Consider the following 20,547-nt stretch of genomic DNA (forward strand, 5'->3'; position numbering starts at 1 on the left):
ATCTCATTGACATAAGCAGCTGTATCTAGAAAAGTTTGTCTTCCTAACCATCACTTTGTTCTGGAGCTGCCGAAGGAGCCAGAGGCAAAGACAGAACTAGCAGTGTATTGCTATCATTCTGGTCATCATGGAGATCAGATACTGGGAGCCTCATGTGCAAAGCAGAAAGCAGTATCAAATTATGACTGGAGGGTACTACACCTTCCGATAGCAGCCTTGAAAAAAGGAAGAAGTAACATTACTATCTGCCTGATTGCCCCTCTCCCTCTTGTTGCCTGGTCCACCTATCCTGCTGTGGAGGCATTCCTTCCCTGGTAATTAGAAACTACTTCTTCAAGATTCCACCACGGATCAAGGATCAGAAGCTCTCTAGGAATTCCTCAGGACTCCAGTACCAGATTAGCACTGCTAAATTATCCCCAGCTGGGCAATAGTTGTCCAGGCCTTTCATCCTAGCAGAGGCAGGCGGATCTCTGAGTTTGAAGCGAGCCTGATCTACAGAGCAAGTTCCAGGACAGTCAGGGATACACATAGGAACGTTGTCTTGAAACCACCCCCCCCCCCCGCCGCAAAAGATGCAGTTTTATGTACAGAACAGACACTGGCCTTTCCACCAGGAGACAGTACGTCTGTTGTACTATCCAGTCCACAGCCTCTACGCCTTTCTGATAAATCCCATATCAATAAAAAAAAATTGTTTTTAAGTGATTGATTTGGGGTTGGAGAGATGGCTCAGCAGTTAAGAGCACTGACTGCTCTTCCAGATAGACCTGGGTTCAATTCCCAGTACCCACGTGGCAGCTCATAACTAACTCCTGTTCCAGGGGATCTGAACCCTCACACAGACATATGTGCAGGCAAAACACCAATTCACATAAACAATAAATTAAAAAAGAAAACCAGATATGGGGTACTTCTTGACATGGAATGCTTTCCGATTGCTATCTCATGGTCTTTCCTTATGGATTCAAGATTGCTATGTGTTTTCAAGTTCTCTCTCTCTCTCTCTCTCTCTCTCTCTCTCTCTCTCTCTCTCTCTCTCTCTCTCTCTTTCTGTACAGAAGCTTACCACTTTTAACTGGCCTGAAACATGGGATCTTCTTGCAGACTTCCACGTGCTTGGATTATAGGCACATGTCACCATACCTAGTTATTTTATTGTTATGAGAGAAGGGTTTGAACTGAGGGTTCCAGGGTACCATAGTGGGGAAGGCAGGGTGCAAGAGCTGAAAGCAGCCGGGCACACTATAGTCACAGGTAGGAAGCAGAGAGGGGGGTAGGTAAGAAGGAGGGAATGAGTGCTGGAACTTGGCTGCATCTTGTTTAATTCACACCATAGTTAGGATAGATCTGACCACCTCAACTAGCCTAGATTATTAATCTAGATAATATCTCATGGACATGTTCAGAGTTTTGTCTCCATAGTGAACTTAGGTCCAACCAAGATGACAATCAGGGTTGACCATCACAGCTATCATTAGTTTGTAGAGAGACACTGAGGGATTTACCTCCCTGCAGCAGGCAACGCAAGGTAGAGAAGACAGGTGCAAAATAAGGAGCGATGCCAGGCTTTCAGCTTGCTTTTGGTTACTTGTAGGCTCCAGTTATGGCCCAGTGCTTTCCAGCCAAAACACTAGCTTAAGTGCCTGTTGTATGAGGTGTTTCTGTTATCTGATGTCTTCTCAGAGTTTCACCAAGGACCACTGTCTTAAAGTTTTCATTACTTCAACAAAACACCATGACCAAAACACAAGTTGGGGAGGAAAGGGTTTATTTGGCTTACACTTCCACAGTGCTGTTCACCATTGAAGGAAGTCAGGACAGGAAGTCAAACAGGGCAGGAGCCTGGTGGCAGGAACTGATGCAGAGGCCATGGAGGAGTGCTGCTTACTGGCTTGCTCCTCTCATGGCTTGGTCAACCTACTTTCTTATAGAACCTAGGCCCATCAGCCCAAGAATGGCACGGCCCACAATGGGCTCCCCCGGCAATCACTAATGTTTTATATCCATATCTTATGGAGAATTTTTTTTCAGTCGAGGTTCCCTCCTTTCAGATGACTAGCTTGGGTCAAGTTGACAGCACAGAAGCTAGCCCACCTACCTTCACCCTTCCAGATGACATTTGCATATTCTCTTGAGTTTCCAGTTGCCTTTTCTGTTCACCCAGTGTCGGTTCTGTTGTGGCTGACTTTGCTATTACACTTGGGGAGGTCATGTTGGAGCCATGCTAGCCTCTGAGCCTGGGAAGCTGACCTTGAGCTTCTGGCACAAGATCAACAGGTCAGTGACGAAGGGCTAAAGAAAAACCAAGGTTTCCTTCTATAAGATCCTTGTGTGGCCTTGTTTTTGCTGAAGTCTAGCCTTTGTTGTTGTTGCTGTTGTTTATTTTAAAGACTGGGTGTCACTGTGTAGCTTTGACCAGCCTAGAACTCACTAGGTAGACCAGGCTGGCCTTGAATGTATTCAGATCTACCGTCCTCTACCTCCAGAGTGTTGGGATTAAAGGTGTGTTCCACCACACCCAGATCTAGCTTTCTCTTTTGATACCCAATGTCTGTTTCATTTTAACTTTAGACTCAAAAGGATTGTAATGGTTTTTGAATATTACCTGCCCAGACTGAAGTGTTAGAAATGCACACTTACAATCTGTACCCTACCAAGGGACACACAAACAAAGCAAGAGTAGCTTGGCAAGGCAAATCTTTTTGTAAAATTTTGCTAGATCCCAAACAAGGGTAGTAAGCACATGGGGGTGGGGAGGTGGCAACATGACTCCTGTCTTTATTCCTGAAGTTGGTGGTAGCTGAGATTCATCCATTGGTGGGAACTTGGCATCCAATCTCACACTTCTTATAACCTTATAACCTAACCTAGAATGGGTCTTCTAAGCCAGTAGTTCTCAGCCTTCCTAATAACCCCTTAATACAATTCCTTATGTTGTCGTGACCTCCAACCATAAAATTATTTTTATGTTATAACTGTAATTTTGCTACTCTTAGTTACTCTTGTTACTCTTACTGTAAATATGATATGCAGGATATCTGATATGTGACCCCCGTGAAATGGCTGTTGGAGCCCAAAGGGGTCAAGCACTATCCATTTCATTGGGGGTGTCTGGGATCCTGTTGTCCCCTCCTGTAGCTCTAATGAATGACATCTGTCTTTAGTCTGTGCTAAAATTGGATTGTTGATCTGATGGTTTCCTCCCAGGCATGACACAATCCTTCAGCTGAAGCAGGTATTTACCAAAACTTGATTCTTAAAAACAAAGTAGCAACTTTACATCTCTAAGACTTGCTAAGACATACCCTAGCCTGAAGACTCCAAGCAGGCTGAGCAGGAAACAACTAGGTTCTAAAATGACCCTTCCCTCCTCCCCTCTCAGTTTTAAATAGAACAAGATAAGAACCTTGAAAAACCTGTTTTCATTTGGTTTGTTTGGCTTTTTCTTTTATTTGGGGGGGGGGAGGGGAAGGAGAACAAAGGCAGTGAAGACACAGTTCCCATACCATAATGCCACAACTGCAAGTTAAAAATCATCATAAAGATGTAAAATATTTAGTTGTTGTCCTCTTAGACTTATTAATATAGACCCCCTTTAAACTCACATATAGAGGTAGGCATTGTGGTGCATGTTTTTAATCCCAATATTTGGGTAAATTCTGTTGAGTCTGACCCCTGTCTGGTATACAATTGTCAGGCCAGTCAGGGCTAGACAGTGTCTCAAGGGGGAAAAAAAAGAACAAAAGAAAACAAGACAGAGAGACAGGAACACAGAGACAGGAACAGCAGACAGGAACTAGTTGAGTTAACCTTAATTTTCTCAAGGCCTCCATTGGCTGGTCTTTTTTTTTTTTTTTTTTTTTTTCAGGATAAGACTTACTCTAGTCCTTGAGGGTGTACCACAGCAGGGAGTCCAAAAAATGTTATATCTCTGGAGTGAAGGAGGCACCCCTCTCACCCGAGTCTTTAAGAAATAATTAGATGGGTTAGGGTATTCCCCATTGTCATGCTCCCAGACATCCTGGGTGAATCTGAGTATAGCTTGTATAAGGGTTAGAAACCCTGACTTGAATTCCAAGCCTTGTGGCCTAACCCATCCCCCAGCTAAGGTTTTTTTCCCCCTTTAACTTTATTTTAATAATACCTGTTCTGTATGTGAGTACACCATAGCTGTCTTCAGACACACCTGGAGAGGAATCAGATCCCATTACAAATGACTGTGAGCCACCATGTGGTTGCTGGGAACTCAGGACCTCTGGAAGAGCAGCCAGTGCTCTTAACTGCTGAGCCATCTCTCCAGTCACCCCAGCTAAGGATTTGGAGGCAGGTAAGAATAGGAGACAGTTTAGCTTGCCTTATGATTAGCTGTCAGGGGCCAGCCCTGCCTGGCAGGTCTTCTTTCTTGTTGGTTCTTCTTGAGGCAGGCAGCAAATGGGGAAGACTGTCAGCAGATTGTAAGACTCTTGTCTTATGAGATATTTAGGGTTTCTGTATAATAATTAAATGTTCACTTATTTAAGTCTAAGTTACTATGCTACTACTGTAGCTGATCTGGCTTCTGTGTTGCTCTGAGGCCAGAAACTGCAGTCTCTGGCATTTAGCATCTTATCCTTAAATATCAGGATATTAAGTAAAGGATTAATTGCTAGAGCCTTTTTTCTTTTGTCCAGATGCCTTTTGCTAGTCAGGCTGGGGGAAGTTTGGAGTAATAAACTTCTGTTGAAACAGGAAAAGACAATAAAGATCACAGAAGGAAAAACTTTCACATAAGCAAAATATGCATAAATACATAAATTCATATACATATTCATACACGCATATTATATAAATTTCCATTCAAACCAGTAGGGTCTAGCTTGCATACATTCTCACAATTACATACCCACACATACACATATCCATACTTTCATATGCATTTGGAGCAAGAGACCAGTGCAGAAAGAATTCACTCATTCTGGATGAAAAATGAGCTCAAATCTTTATTGCATAGAGAAAGAAAAAGCATCTACCCTTTTATTGCTTACATGAATTAAACCTAAGCTTGCAAGAAAAAAAAAGCTTTGTTCCTTTTAATAAGACTAAGCCAGGGCTAGAGAGATGGCTCAGTGGTTAAGAGCATTGACTGCTCTTCCAGAGGTCCTGAGTTTAATTCCCAGCAACCACATAGTGGCTCACAACCTTCTGTAATGAGATCTGATGACCTCTTCTGGTGTGTCTGAAGACATCTACAGTATACTTATATATAATAAATAAATAAATCTTGTTATTAAGAATAAGGCCTGTTCTGACCCATGCTAAGGAGAAGCCTGCCTGGTCCTGCTCTCTGCAGCTTCTTTTTTCCTCTTTCCCTTTGCATTCTGCACATTGCTCTCTTAGATTAGATTTTTATGGTACCTATAGTTTATAAGTTATTCCACTCTGCATTCTCCTCCTAATCTATCTCTCTCCTCCTGCTTTCATGTCACAATAATGTCCTTACTCTCAAAGCCTTTTCTTTTAATGCTATGCCTATACTTCTAAGTTCTTCTTGAATTCAGTTCTGTCTAAGTTATTCTCAGACCAGTTCTGTCTCTTTGTCCTCAGCACTTAATGCATCTTTCAGAATGCATGATCACATGGTAAGAAGTTCATCACAAGTTTACACATAAATTCAAGTTATACATTGAAAGAAAAATTTACAACAGAGAATGTCTACATGCATATTTAGTAGGAGTGATTATCTGGCGAAACATTTATCTACCTGCCATAGCCCCACAGGTTCACTGAGAGTCAAAAAAACATAACTAAGAGAAACATATTAATAGTAGGAATCTTTCCTAAAATGATTTTCTCTTGTGCCTTGTCTATAGGAGCAAATCTAATGTGAGTTATTATAATCTGAGGCAGACCATCTCAGGAAGAAGATCAGCTGCTAGTTATTAGCTTGTCCTATGATGGCTCCTGACAATTGACTGACTGAAGAAGAGACGACTAGAACCCGGTTAACTAACAGCTCTGCATGTTATGCAGGTCCCACCCAGAAGTGGACAGCTGCTGCATTACAGCCCCTTTCTAGGGCAACCCTGAAAGACACAGGTGACAGGAAATCTTCAGGCAGTACACATGGCATTAGTTCGTTTGGAAGAAGAAATAGACAGATGTACGACTGTTCACTGACTCATGGGTTGTAAGCCAATGGATTAGCTGGATGGTCAGGGACTTGGAAAGATCACGATTGGAAAATTTATGAGGAAGACATCTGGGGAGGAAGTTTGTAGATAGATCTCTCCAAATGGGCAAAGAATGTGAGGATATTTGTGTTCCATGTAGATGCTCACCAAAATGTGACTTCAAGATAAGGAGGAGTTCAATAACCAAGTGATTAAAATGACCCATTGTGTGGTCAGTCAGCCTCTTTCCCCAACCATCTCTTTCATTGCTCAATGGGCACATTAACAAAGTGGTCATGGTGGCCAAGATGGAGGTTATACTTGGGCTCAACAACACAGACTTTCACTCCCCAAGGCTGACCTGGCTATAGCTTCTGTTGGATGCCAGATCTGCCAACAGCAAAGACCAACACTGAGCCTTAGTTATGGCACCATTCCTCGAGGTGACCAGCCAGCAACCTGGTGGCAGGTTGTCTACATTGGACCACTTCCTCCGTGGAAAGAACAATGTTTTGTTCTTATTGGAGTAGAAACTTATTCTGGTTATGAATTTGCCTTTCATGCACATAATGCTTCTGCCAAAACCACCATCCATAGATTTACAGAATGCCTTATCTACTGTCATGGTTTCCATACAGTATTGTTTCTAACCAAGGAACTCACTTCACAGAGAATAGGCTTTTAGAGACTCCGCTACAGCACCAATTAGGAGGCAGCAGCATGGAGGGCTGGGGCAGAGTTCTTCAGAAGGCAATATATGCTTTGAATCCGTGTCCAATATCTGGCACAGTTTCTCCCATAGCCAGGATCCATGGGTCCAGGAATCAAGGAGTGAAAAAGGGAATAGTTCCACTCACTATCACTCCTAGTGACCCTCTAGGAACATTTTTGCTTTCTGTACCTACAGCCCTAAGTTCTGCTGGGTTAGAAGTTTTGGTTCCAGAGAGGAGAGTGCTCCTGCCAGGAACCATAACAAACATCCCATTAAACTGGAAGCTCAGACTTCCCCCTGGTCATTTTGGGCTTCTAATGCCCTTAAACCAACAGGCCAGGAAAGGAATAACAGTGTTTGGAGGGATGTTAGATCCAGATTACCATGGGGAAATTGGATTGCCTCTGCACAATGGAGGTAAGAAGGATTATGTCTGGAGTGCAGGAGATCCCTTAGGGCACCTCTGAGTGCTGCCATGTTCTGTGATTAAAGTCAATGGGAAACTACAGCAGCCTGATTCAAGCAGGATGACAAAGGGCACAGAACCATCGGGAATGAAGGTATGGGTCACTCCTCCAGGAAAAGACAAGACCTGCTGAGGTGCTTGCAGAGGGTGGAGGAAATACAGAATGGGTAGTAGAGGAAGGCAGTTATAAATGCCATCTAATGCTATGTGACCAGTTGCAGAAATGATGATTATAAAGTAATATGGACGCTTCTGTTTTATTTTTTTAAGATTTATTTTTTGTATATAAGTACCACTGTAGTTGTCTTTAGACACAGCGGAAAAGGGCATCAGATCTCATTACAGATGGTTGTGAGCTATCTTGTAGTTGCTGGGATTTGAACTGAGGACCTCTGGAAAAGCATTCAGTGCTCTTAACCTCTGAGCCATCCCCCCAGCCCCTGTTTTATCTTGTTAATAACACATTTGTATAGATATTTGTGATTTCTTCCAATTTCTTTAACACCAATCAGTATTTAAGTTGAGATACTAAAAGAATGTTCCCAAGGGATATTGATCTATTCTAATTTTTTTCTTTTTACTTTCTAGAGATTCATTTTTATCATTATATATAAGTACACTGTAGCTGTCTTCAGACACACCAGAAGAGGGCATCAGATCCCATTACAGATGGTTGTGACCCACCATGTGGTTGCTGGGATTTGAACTCAGGACCTCTGGAAGAATAGTCAGTGCTCTTAACCACTGAGCCATCTCTCCAGCCCTAGTCTAAATTTACAATGTGTTTGCTATTGTATGAGGAATAATTATATTGTGTTAGGCATATTTATGACTTAATTATTGTTTCATTTAGACATGAGATATGATTTGTGTCAAGTTGACAAGGAATGTATTGTAGTGGCTATTCCTGGTTGTCAACATGACTATATCTTGAATGAACTACAATCTAGAATTGGAGGGCTCACCTGTGATCCAGATCTTGAGGCTTGAATACACATGTTTCTGACCTGGATCTTAACTTAATAATCTTGAGGCATATTGACTATGAAAATCTTAGGCCTAGGCAAGGTAGTACAAGCCTTTAATCCCAGGAGATTGAAGCAAGGAGATCTCTGAGTTCAAGGTCATCATGGGACAAAGCAAGTCTCAGATCCAGGTGTGGTGGTGCACACCTTTAATCTGGGCCACACCTTCTGCTGGAGGCCTCCATAATGATATTGGAAGAGGAAGATTCATTCTTCTTTAACTGCTTGCACTTACTTGCCAACACATCTATTTGAACTTACTGAAGAGCAGCTGAAACAACTAGCCTTGTGGGACTGAGGAACTGATGTAAAAAAAAGCAATTTTTTGGGGGTTCTGAGACTTTTCCAAAACACCCCATTCTTAGAATGTGAGACCCTAAAGACACAGAAATAGCTGAAGTCAGACTCAGAGACTTTCTAGTTATCCCAAGGCTGTGAGATCCCTCTTGTGCCTGACAAATAAAAACAATGGCCCAGAGTAATTCTCAGAAAAACCGCAGAATATACTGATAGCCACCTGGCCCTCTAGAAAGCCCTAGATAGGGTCCTGATGCATGTCACAATTAACTCATGCCCTAATCACCCAATTCTGAGAAACAAAACAAGGACAAAACCCCTCAAAGTTTTGAAATATATAAACAAGTTTCTGAAAATGTAAAAACAAAGTTTTAGTAGACAGGTCAATCTAAAGCTATACTGACCAAGCTGAGTTAAGACAAAACAAAAATGATTGCTTTAGGAGCAGCTCCCCTACCACTCCCTGTATTGAATCCCAAGGAGAATGCAAATTGTCAACAACCTTACAGCCAAAGTTTCTCCCCCCTTTCCTCCTCTCTTCCTCTCCTCTTTCTAAAAATTATACTGCTGACCAGTGGTAAAATAGTAGTTCACCCCCCTCATAAAAAAGTACAAAAGATGTGTGCTTTTTGAGTTCTGGGTTGACGCTCCCTGCAAGGATAAGCAACCCCATGTACATGGAATAAAAACCTCTTGTTATTACAGCGATCTATCGACTAATTGTGATTTGTGGGTTGTGCTCCTGAGCTGACTCCTCGGGGTCTTACAACACAACTACTAGATTCTTGGACTTTTCATCCGCAGCTGCCCATTGTTGGGTTAGTTGGACTACAGACTACAAGTCATCACGATAAATTCCCTTATACATCGGGACATTCCATAAATTCTGTGACTCTGACTAATACACTACTCAAGTGTACTCCCAAAGTATCTCGGTATGAAGAATAGATGGGCCAATCTGACTTGAACTGGTTTGGGGTGCATGCACTGTGATGCAAAACTGTCCTTTAGTAAACTTTTAAGGAGAAGCCTGTATTTACTGTCTTATGCCTATGCATAAAGGGGTATGCATATGATTAAACTCAGATGCATTGTGGGTGGGGACATAAATGGTAAGAAACAATTGAAATATGGGACCCAAATCAGTCTATCATTCAAAACATAAAGCCACCTAAATTACCTGCCTTAGTAGCCAGGTCTTCTGTGCTGGTTCCTCCCCTTAGTAACCAATCTCTGAGTGCTGGCTCCTCCCCTTAGTAACCAGCCCTCTGTGCTGTCTAATTTTATGTCAACTTGACACAAACTAGAGTTTAGAGGAGAGGGAACCTCAACTGAGAAAAGGCTTTCATAAAATGAGGCTGTAGACAAGCCTGTAGGGCATTTTCTTAATTAGTGGTTGGTGTGGGAGATTCCACCCCATTATGGTTGATGCCTTCCCTGGCCTAGTGGGGTTGGATTTTATAAGAAAGCAGGCTGAAGCCGGCCATAAGGAGAGAGAGAAAGTAAGCAGCACCTCTCTCTGGCCCCTGCAGCAGCTCTTGCCTTCAGGTTCCTGCCCTGTTTGAGTTTCTGTTCTGATTTCTTTGAAATGGACTGTGATGTGGAAGAGTTAGCCAAATAAACCCTTTTCATCACAGCCACAGAAACTAAGGCATTCTCCTTCTCTTGAACCCTGTAAAAGGAATCCCTGAACAAGAATCAGGCCCCTTAAGAACTTTCAGTCCTGTGGTCCACTGTCAGTCTTAACAGTGAATTTCCCTATAACCCTATCACTTTGTGCTGAGGAAGCCATCTTTTTTAAATTTGTGTGCTTCGTGGCCATAGCTCTGCCCTTCTGCGTGCTGGCAGATGGGTAGCCACCCACATCCAGCGGGCTACCTCTAGGGTTCACTACTTGTAGCCCCAGTAATGAGCCTGGCCAGTGTTGTGGCAAATTAGGGCACCAGGAGCACAGTAAACCCTGGGCGGGAGAAAGGAGGGGAGGGAGTAAGACATGGGAATCAGTGGGGCAGATGTTTTCAGGGCTCTTCCCACAACAGGGCTCCAGGGGAAGAGAGAGCTCCAGGATCCACTGACAGTTTAAAAAGAGAAATGGGGGTGGTTCTACTGGACAATATAGAAGGGGAAACTATCTTTCAAGTAAGGGCTTCACCGACCTGAAAGAACAGAGGCTCCTGAATGAATGAGCCAGCCAGTCAGAAAGATAGTAAGAAAGGAAAGTAAAGAGATTTAGAGAGTGGTAGTCTCAGGGCAAGATCCCCACAGCTACGGTTATTGTTTGTAGTTGAACAAGGGACAGTTTGGACTTTTAATCTGGAATAAATTACAATCTGGACATGGAGGGCACACTTGTGATCCAGATCTTGAGGCTGGAAGACACAGGCTTTTGATCCAGATCTTGAGGAATAGTGGCCATAAAAAGTTTAGGCCAAGTCATGGTAGTAGACACCTTTAATCCCAGGAGACAAAGGCAAGCAGATTCTGAGTTCAAGGCCATTTTTTGACAAAACAAGTTCTAGGTGAAGAAAAGCTTAGGCCCAAGCATGGTGCATACTTTAATCCCAGCATTGAGAAGACAGAGCCACGCAGAATTTAGCCTGTGAAGGAGTTGGGAAACAGGACACTGGTGATAATGTAGTAGAACAATGGGGCTATGTGCCGGCTCCAGCAAGCAGTCAAACCCAGAGGCTTTGGCCATGTGGCTCTCTTGTCTTTAGAGTCAAAGGGCTAAGGTCATCAAATGCTGATTCGTGCGATAATCAAAAGGGAACGTGGTGTAAGTGACTGAAATAATATGCAGTTCCTAAGGAAGTAGCTTATGCAAAATAAAAGACTGGGCTTTGGTCTGCAAGGTAGAACTATCTGGAGTAGAACACAAAGCTATCAGCTTGTATCCATCAGCCGCTGCTCCCAAACACCCCTTCCTCAGGACCACCAACCAAGCTGAGGATGGTCTTCAGCACAAAGGAAAGAAAAATTCACCAAGAGGATACTGCAATTATTAACATCTATGCTCCAAACACAAGGGCACCCAAGTTTGTAAAAGAAACACTACGATAGCTTAAATCACCTCCTGATCCTCACACACCGACAGTGGGAGACTTCAATACCCCACTCTCACCAAAAGACAGGTCATCCAGTCAAAAACTAAACTGAGAAGAGCTGGAGCTAACTGACGTTATAAGCCAAGTGGACCCAATAGATATTCCCAGAGCCAGTTTCTCAGAAAGCTAAGACGATACATGACAAACCAGCATAAAATGCACAGTAGTGGTCACTGTGATGCAGCAGCTTCTCTGGAGGATGGTTTCTCTCCAGCTTCACTGAGAAACAGAAACGCTAACAGACAAAACAAAAGACATAAACAATAAGGAAAATCCAAACCAAACCCAAAACCAACCAAAACAAAAACCCACAAAACATTTCTTTTGAAAATAGAGCAAAAAAAAAGTTCTGTTTTATATATATATATATTTTAAATCAGGAAGCTATGAAGGAAACAAACTTATTTTTAGAAATCCAAGTGGCTTTTTGTAGGAAGTTTCTAGCCCTACCGGCAATTAATCATGTGGTGTGTGTCGCTATTTCTGCAATGACATTTAGAATTAAAAACATTACCTGTGAAGCACTGCAATTAATTGTTTTTTAAAATTATTCCAGAAGGGAATTCCAGATGATACATAAAAGTTAATGATAGTTTAACCAACTGCCTTGATTTGAATCCCGTTGAAGGCCAGGCTTAGTAGGAGACATTTGAGTTGAACTAGTTACTTTTCTTATGGGTGTGGCCCAATACTTGGCAAAAAGCAATTTACAGGAGGAAGATTCCTTTGTGGAGGGGTCACTGTACCTGGGAATACAGTTCGTTAGTGGTGGGGAAGGTACAGCAGTAGAGCTACTTGTGGAAGTGAAAGCTGCATCTTCACATCTGGATGGTTCACATCTGGATGGTTCAGGGAGCAGATGCAAATCCTGGTACTCAGTTCACTTTCTTCTTTTTTATTCCATCTATGGCCCCAGCCTTTGAGCCGGGCAGTGTGAACCTTTCCCTAACGTTGGTCCTCTCTGAAACACCCTCACGGGCCCATCCCCAGGTACTCCAGTCTCCTAGGTAACTCTAAATTAAGCTGAGTGGTTAAAGATTGCCCAGCACAGGGTGAGTGGGATGATGCATGTCTTTCTTTTCTTCTTTCTTAAAACAATTATTTTTAATTATGTGTGTGTATCTGTGGGGGGGGGGGGCACAAAAAAGGGTGTCAGAGTCCCTGGAGGTGGGAGTGGTTGCCAGTCACCAGTGTGGGTACTGGGAATTGAATTCAGATCCTTAGCCAGAGGAGTCTGTGCTCTTAACTGCTCCACCATCTCTTCAGTCCACTGAGTTTATTTCTGTGTGAGGTTTTGCTCTGCTGGGACTAGATAACTTTCCTGCAGGTACCTCAATTTTCTTGCTGCTGTAACAAAATGCCTGACCCAAGCAGCTTAAGGAAGGAAGGATTTTGGTTCACAAGAGAATAGTAGGGAAGTCACCATGGTAGGAGCTGGAAGTGGCTGGTCACAGTCATGAAGGGGGGGTAGAGAGGGAGGGGAAGAGCAGAGGGGGTAGAGGAAGAGAGGAAGGAAAGGAGGGAGGGAAGGGGAAGGGAAGGGGGAGGGAGAGGGAATAGGAGAGAGGGGATAGAGGGAAAGAGGGAAGAAAGGAGGGAGGGAAGGAGGGGGAAGGGAAGGGGCAGGAAGGACAGAGGGAGGGAGGGGGAAGAGAGGGAGAGAGAGAGTGCTAGCTCAGTCTATCAGGTGACACTGCCTATGTTCAAATTGAGCTTTTCCACCTCAGTTCTGGAAACCTCCCTACAGATATGCCCCAAGGCTTGTTTCCTTAGTAATTTTAGATCCTGCTGCAGTGTGGCCTTTGAACTGTCACCTGGGTACCAGCTAGGGGCATCGGGGAAGGAAGAATGTAAGCCAGGTTGCCATGACCAGGGTGCTTGGTGAAGGGGTTGAGTTCTGAGACAGTAAGAAGCTATCGTGCGTGTAAAATAGAACAGAGACTTCATGCCATTTGACTTACTAGCTTTTGTTCCTCTGTGGCACAACTGTGCACATGAAGGACAGAGATGACCTCGGGTCATGCTGTTTCCTTTGACATGGCAACAGCAAGCTATAAGAAAATCCAGTCTTAAAAATAAATAATAATCTTTGCAAGAAAAAGCCTATTATACTAATGGATATTTAAAGTCCTTGGCAATGCTATTTAAACCATGTTCCTTCGATCCTTTAAGTAAAACCTAGTCACTCAGGTGACATTTAACAATAAAAACAACACTATCCTATATAGAAGGCTTTAGGGGATAAAATAGTGAGCGTTAGCCACCCATCCCGTGCAATACTGAAAATAGACACAAGGGGGCGTACTGCTCCTGATGTTTATCAGCTGCCAACTAAGAACTAGGATGACCCGGCTTTCCCTCCCTCCTTCTCCCTCTCCCTCCCTCCTTCTTCTCCTCCCTCTTCCCTCCCTCCTCCTTCCTCTCCCTTCCTTCTCTCTTTCTAACTTCCCTCCTTCCTCTGAAACGTGGTAGTATTCCCTCTCTGCATCAGATTTCAGCCTACCAAGTATGTAGCCTTAGGCTCACACGATTCCTGTGGGGTGGCCGAGCCAGCTGCTGTATCTCAGGCTACAGGATGTTCACCTGGGCGGGGAGGGGGAGGGCGCAGAAAATAACCATACTCGCTGGACAGGAAGCAGAGGATCATGACAGGTTATCTTGCATGTGGGCTTGTATAACAGCTTTTAAAGTGGCAAAATAAAAGACCCCTAAGACCATAAAGCTCAAAGACTCAAAACAAACAAACATACCACTGCAAACACAGCCAACAGGCAGAAAGATAGAAAAATAAGAAGGTACGTTTGTAACATAGTATTAAAGATACCAGGAGACCGTGCACACTTAAATCAATATCTAACAAAGTTCACCATAGTTTTGGCTTGTTAGTACATTATAATTAGATGCATTCCAGAATTTCAGTGGCTCAGTGAGATACTAATCCACAGAGCTTTAGCTAACAGAATGCTTGTTTACTTAGGTGTGTGTGAGCGTGCGTTTGTGTGTGTGTTATTTCAAGATAAGTATAAAGTCCTTAGTTTCCTGGGCAAAAGGAAAGGGAATTTTGTTTTGTTTCATTGTGTTTGAGTCTCATTCTGACCAGAACTAGCTGGGAATTGTTGGTGTGGTCCAGATTGGTCTTGAATTCACGACCCTCCTGCCTTAGTGGTTAAAATGCTGGGCTGGTAGTTACATACTTCTACTCCCCACTAAGAAAAATCTCCCCGTCTGATGTTTTAACAGTTGGCTCCTGTAAGTTATGCATGTTTGCAACTTAAAATGAAAACAGTAAGAATTAAAGAAGAATATTAAGACACAAGTTCAAAAGTAGCCATTTATCTCGTGACTCACAAACTAACACACAGGGAGACAGGGCCAACACTGGCACAGCAGGAGACCGCAGCCCTCAGCATCCCACAGACACACTGAGTTTGGCAACCGCCCATGCATGTGGATGCCTTTGTGGGAGTCTGGGAGCTCAGCGGAGAGGCTTCAATACCTCAGTAGAGTAAGGAAAGGGGGGGAAAAAAAAGGAACAAGCCTATCAGGGAGAATACATCAGGCAGGCTCACTGTCTCATAGGCCTGTCCCCATCTGCAGAACCCAGTGACAAGAACCTCCTCCAGCCATGACTTCTCCCAGAGGGAAAACAAGAACATAATGAATGCTTGGTTCCCCAGTCACGTGGGAGACCAACAGACCTGGTTCTTTTCTTTCTTTCTTTCTTTCTTTCTTTCTTTCTTTCTTTCTTTTCTTTTTTTTTTTTTTTTTTTTTTGCCTTCTCAAATGGGATGACTTGTCTTGAATAGACAGGAATGGAGATGGTGGTGGGGGATCATAGTGACTAGGTGACTAGGTCATGGGACCCAACAAAGGATGATTGGTCTTCCAGATAGATACCTTGGAAGCTCTGCCAAGAGGCTCAGGCACACACCTCCTAGCCTGTACCATTGCAGATGCCCCGCTAGAAGTCTAGGTGTGCCGCCTGGAACTCTGCATACATCCCGAGACAGCCCATAGACTAGTGTGGACATTCAACTGGATGAGATCTACAGTCATGCTCCCCAGGATGCGTATGGGGGACCCAGGTAAGTTTGCCTTTGGTATGTCTTATCTAGACTAGGCTAACTGAGGTAAGAAGACCCACCCCAAATGAGTGTGATGCCATCTCCTGGGCTAGGATTCTAGACTTCCAAAAGAGAAAGTGAGGCGGGTACCATCATGAATCTCCCTCTGCTTCCCGACTGTGGCTGCCTTGCGACCCGCTGTCTTGCACCCCACCTCTAGGATCTCCACAGCACGGGGGACCAACTTGTGAGCAGAATAAACTCTTCCTCCCATTGTTTTTGTCAGGCAGCGCATCACTGAAATGAGCAGAAGTATCCCACACAGTGTGCATAGGCTTCTTTGTTGCCCCAAGCAAACGCAGGCAACCGGCTGAACTCTGCAGAGCTGGAAGCAGGCAGTTAACCTCGAACACTCTGGCACTGCCTAAGGGAAGAGAAGCAATTCAGAACTTGGCTTAGCTTTATGAGACTCAGATGAGGCCAACATTTTCAAAACATTTCCCAACCGTGAACCAAAGGGATAAAGCCACAAATATGACTGAGGAGTGGGGGAGGGGACTCCCAGAATCCCTGGCTCAGGTGACTAGTGGATGTCTGTCTGTCTCTTTCAAAGCCACTCAGTAATGACTGGACATGCCTGCTTTTCCATATGTAAAGGCAGCAACACAAGGCTTCAAGAACATGGAAAACCAGAAACGTCAGTGAGTTGTCAGGGAACACACAGAGGACATGGTGAAACCACTCCATGGGCAAAATGAGAAGTTCAACAAAGAGGTAGAACCAAGAAGAAGGAGGAGGAGAAAGAGAGATGGGGGGGGTGTAGAACTTTTGGGGCTGAGGAAGGTAAGAAATCAAGTTTAGAAACGTGCTAAGCATTTCAACAGCAGACTTAATTAAGCAGGAAAATAATTCTGTAATTTTGAAAAAAGGGCCACTTGAAGTTATTCCTTTAGTCAGGAGGGAAAAATCAGAATAAAAGAGTAAAGGGAGTTTATAGGATTTCTGAGACTTCCCAGTATGGGCCAGCATGGACATTCTGGGAGTTCCACAAGGAAAAGAGAAAGAGATCAGAAGAAAGCTTGTTTGCAGAAATAATCGCTTCTAAATGATAAATCCCCAGCTGTTGAGAAGAATATGGGCATCGAAGCTCGTGAATCCAAAGCTTTTAAAATCAGATTGCATTAAGATGTATAATTATCAAATTATTAAATGTCAGACAGAATTTAGGAATTACCAAGAGAAAAGATTTCTGCCACACGCATCAGAACCTTCATAAGACTAGCAGCAAATTTCTGAGCAGAAATCCTATAGGGGAAAGAGTGGAACAGTGCAGTCAGTGAGAACAAACAAACACATGGGGCAGGGGAGATAACTCAGTAATTAAGGGCACACGCTGTTCTTGCAGAGGACCTGAGTTCACTTCCCAGCAACCATGTTCGGAGGCTCACCTGGGTTTGTGACTTCAGGTCCAGGGGATCTGTCTGTCATCGTTGAACAGTTACACGCACATGCACACACCACACACAGACACATATACACATAGTAGCATAAAACATAATTCATAATACACACATGCACTTACGGTCACGTGCACACATCTATACATAGACATGGACACACATAGTTAATACGGGGACATTTAAAAACAAACATGCAAACAAATCCCCAAATCCAAACTGAAGCCTCCAGCACCCCTGCTCCTGGATGGACATTCATACTAGAGCTGAGGTGAAGAAGAGATAAAACCCGCGTAGATGACGGAGCTGAGCATCCCTAGCTCAGTCTTACCCAAAGTGCTCAAGGGAGTTCTTCAAGCTGACACGAAAGATGCTAATTTGTAGCATGAAATATGTAAATATAAAAATGCAGAAGTATAAAATTTCCCAGTAAAGGTAACCGCATAGACAAATTCTGAATATTCTAACACTATGAGGAGTTTAATATTAACATATTCAAACAACTACAGGAAGGTAAACATAATGACCACCCAGGGCTGGTAGCTGGCAGCTGAGGCAAGAGCATATTGAGTTTGAGACCAACATGGATTGTATATTGTATATGGACACAATCTTGTCTCAACAACAACAAAAAAATCAGGATAAAACAAAAACCTAGACACTTGTATATAAAAAAAATTAAATCATGACATCAATAAACCATAGCAAGAAAAGTAACATGTGGGCTGGAGAGATGGTTTAGTGGTTAAGAGCACTGACTGCTCTTCCAGAGGTCCTGAGTTCAAATCCCAGCAACCACATGGTGGCTCACAACCATCTGTAAAGAGATCTGATGCCCTCTTCTGGTGTGTCTGGAGACAGCTATAGTGTTCTTACATATAATAAATAAACAAATCTTTAAAAAAAGAAAAGTAAAATGTAAAATTTTTATATGTAATTGAAATTGAGTCAGCTTAAACAATATTGTTGACTGTGAGATGTGTTTAAAGAAACAAACAAAACATAACAGATACACAAAAGAGAAAGAGAAGGACATCAAACCACACCACCACACACACACACAGAGAAGAAAGGGAAGGAGGAGGAGAAGAGGAAGATTATTAAGATTATTGATGAATTATGAACAGAGGTACAGAGGCAGAAAGTGAATTCAGGATGTAGCTCAGTGATAGAGCATTTGCTAACCGTGTGAGAGCTGCTACGTTTGATTCTTATGCCTGCAAAATGGGAGAGATTGGCATACATACACGGACATATACACATATATGTATACATGCACACAACAACATATACATATATGTATATGTATATATAGTGACAGCAAATCCTTACCTGCCAATAATTACATTAAACACAAAAAACTTAAGTATCTGTATAAAGACATAATCCGATTGGATGAAAACAAAGGCAAAAACCAAGATCCAAGAATATGCTTCCTGCCAGAAACCCACATCAGCTCTGAGGGCACACAGGCTGAATGGAAAAGACCTTCCATGCAACCTGGAGCAGGAATGGCTGTACTTATGTAAAGTAGACTTTAAGTCAAAAAATCATCACAAAACCACCTTTCATTTCACCGCGGCCAACTGTGGGGGAAGAAAAAAACATAGGGGTATATACTCACCATGATGGTACAGAAAAGTATAAAGCAAGTGTATCTGCAGAATTGAAGGAGCACACAGACACTGGGGAGCTCAGGCTAGTCGTCTTTCACACCTCACTTTCAAAATGGATACATCCTTGAGGCAAAATACAAAAATCAATAAAAAGTTAAATAACACAGTAACACTCAGACCAAACAACCTGACACATAGAGATTTAGCCCAACAGCAGCAGAACCAGTATAATTCTCAGATGCATAGCTCACATGCAAACCGTAGGACAGATCCTATGCCAAAAGGATTGTTTTTGGTAAAAAAATTTTGAAAGATTGAATGCTGGTAACCCTGGCACCAACACTAGGGAGGGTGACCCAGGAGGGCCAAAAATTGTTACAATTTTAAGGTCAGCCTGGGCTACACAGTACATTCTAGGTCATCCTGGGCTACAGAGTGAAACATTGTTTCAACAAAAATAGGAACAAAGAGAAGACTGAATACATATCATGTCTTTTCTGGTCAAAATAGAAACTTATGATCACCATCAGGAGGGAGACTCTTAAAGGTGGGCAACAGATTCTTGAGCATCCTAAGCGTAGAGGAACTTGGGAAGGACATAAAAAATAGTATTAGGCAAGCAAAAATAAAACCACAGCATAAAGGCTGCAACTTCAGAGAGGGGAATTACCAGTGATGCCTGCCTATATTAAGAAGAAAGTAGGCTTTGCAGATGCCGCTGTCACTTTTGGCCTCTTGCTGCAGCCATGGTCAACCCCACCATGTTCTTTGACATCATGGCGGATGGTGAGCCCTTGGGCCGCGTCTCCTTCGAGCTGTTTGCAGACAAAATTCCAAAGACAGCAAAAAACTTTCGTGCTCTGAGCACTGGAGAGAAAGGATTTGGCTGTAAGGGTTCCTCCTTTTACGGAATCATTCATGTGCCAGAGTGGTGACTTCACACACCATAATGGCACTGGTGGCAGGTCCATCTATGGAGAGAAATTTGAGGATGAAAACTTCATCCTGAAGCACACAGGTCCTGGCATCTTGTCCATGGCCAATGCTGGACCAAACACAAATGCTTCCCAGTTTTTTATCTGCACTGCTAAGACTGAGTGGCTGGAGGGCTGCATGTGATCTTCGGGAAGGTGAGAGAATGTGGTGGAAGCCATGGAGCGTTTTGGGTCCAGGAACCGCAAGACCAGCAAGATCACCATTTCCGATTGTGGACAGCTCTAATTTCTTTTGACTTTCGGGCATTTTACCCATCGAACCGTTCCCTCTGTAGCTCAGGAAAGCACTCCCACCCCATCTGCTCTCAATATCCTGTAATCTCTGCTCTCACTGATGTTCTTTGGGTTCCATATTTTCCTCATCCCCCTTCAAGTCTAGTTGGATTGCAAAGTTAAGTTTATGATTATGAATAAAAACTAAAAAAGAACTGTTAAAAAAAAAGATGAAAGGAAACTTCTGGAATAATTAACCTGGCTTTACATATGACATAAACCAGAAAATCAAAATCAAGTAAATCTTAGGTTATCACACAGAAAGAAAGACCAGAACAAAAATAAAGGGATTAGAGACTAAAGAGGTAATAGGAAAGAAAAACATAACTGAGTTATTTTAGAGACAATCTTAACTGTAGTTTTGTTAGTCTGGACTTACTATGGCC

The 20,547-nt window shown here is 43.0% G+C and overlaps 1 pseudogene across 1 annotated transcript; it reads left to right on the top strand.

Annotated features, from left to right (window-relative positions):
- The first annotated feature begins 19,639 nt into the window (after positions 1-19,639).
- Positions 19,640-20,114, top strand: LOC308422644 (peptidyl-prolyl cis-trans isomerase A-like; annotated as a pseudogene). Its single transcript has one exon. The product of its transcript is annotated as a peptidyl-prolyl cis-trans isomerase A-like (transcript).
- Positions 20,115-20,547: the final 433 nt, after the last annotated feature.

The sequence above is a fragment of the Micromys minutus genome (genome assembly GCF_963924665.1).
Source record: "Micromys minutus genome assembly, chromosome: 1".
NCBI classification, from domain to species: Eukaryota; Metazoa; Chordata; class Mammalia; order Rodentia; family Muridae; genus Micromys; species Micromys minutus.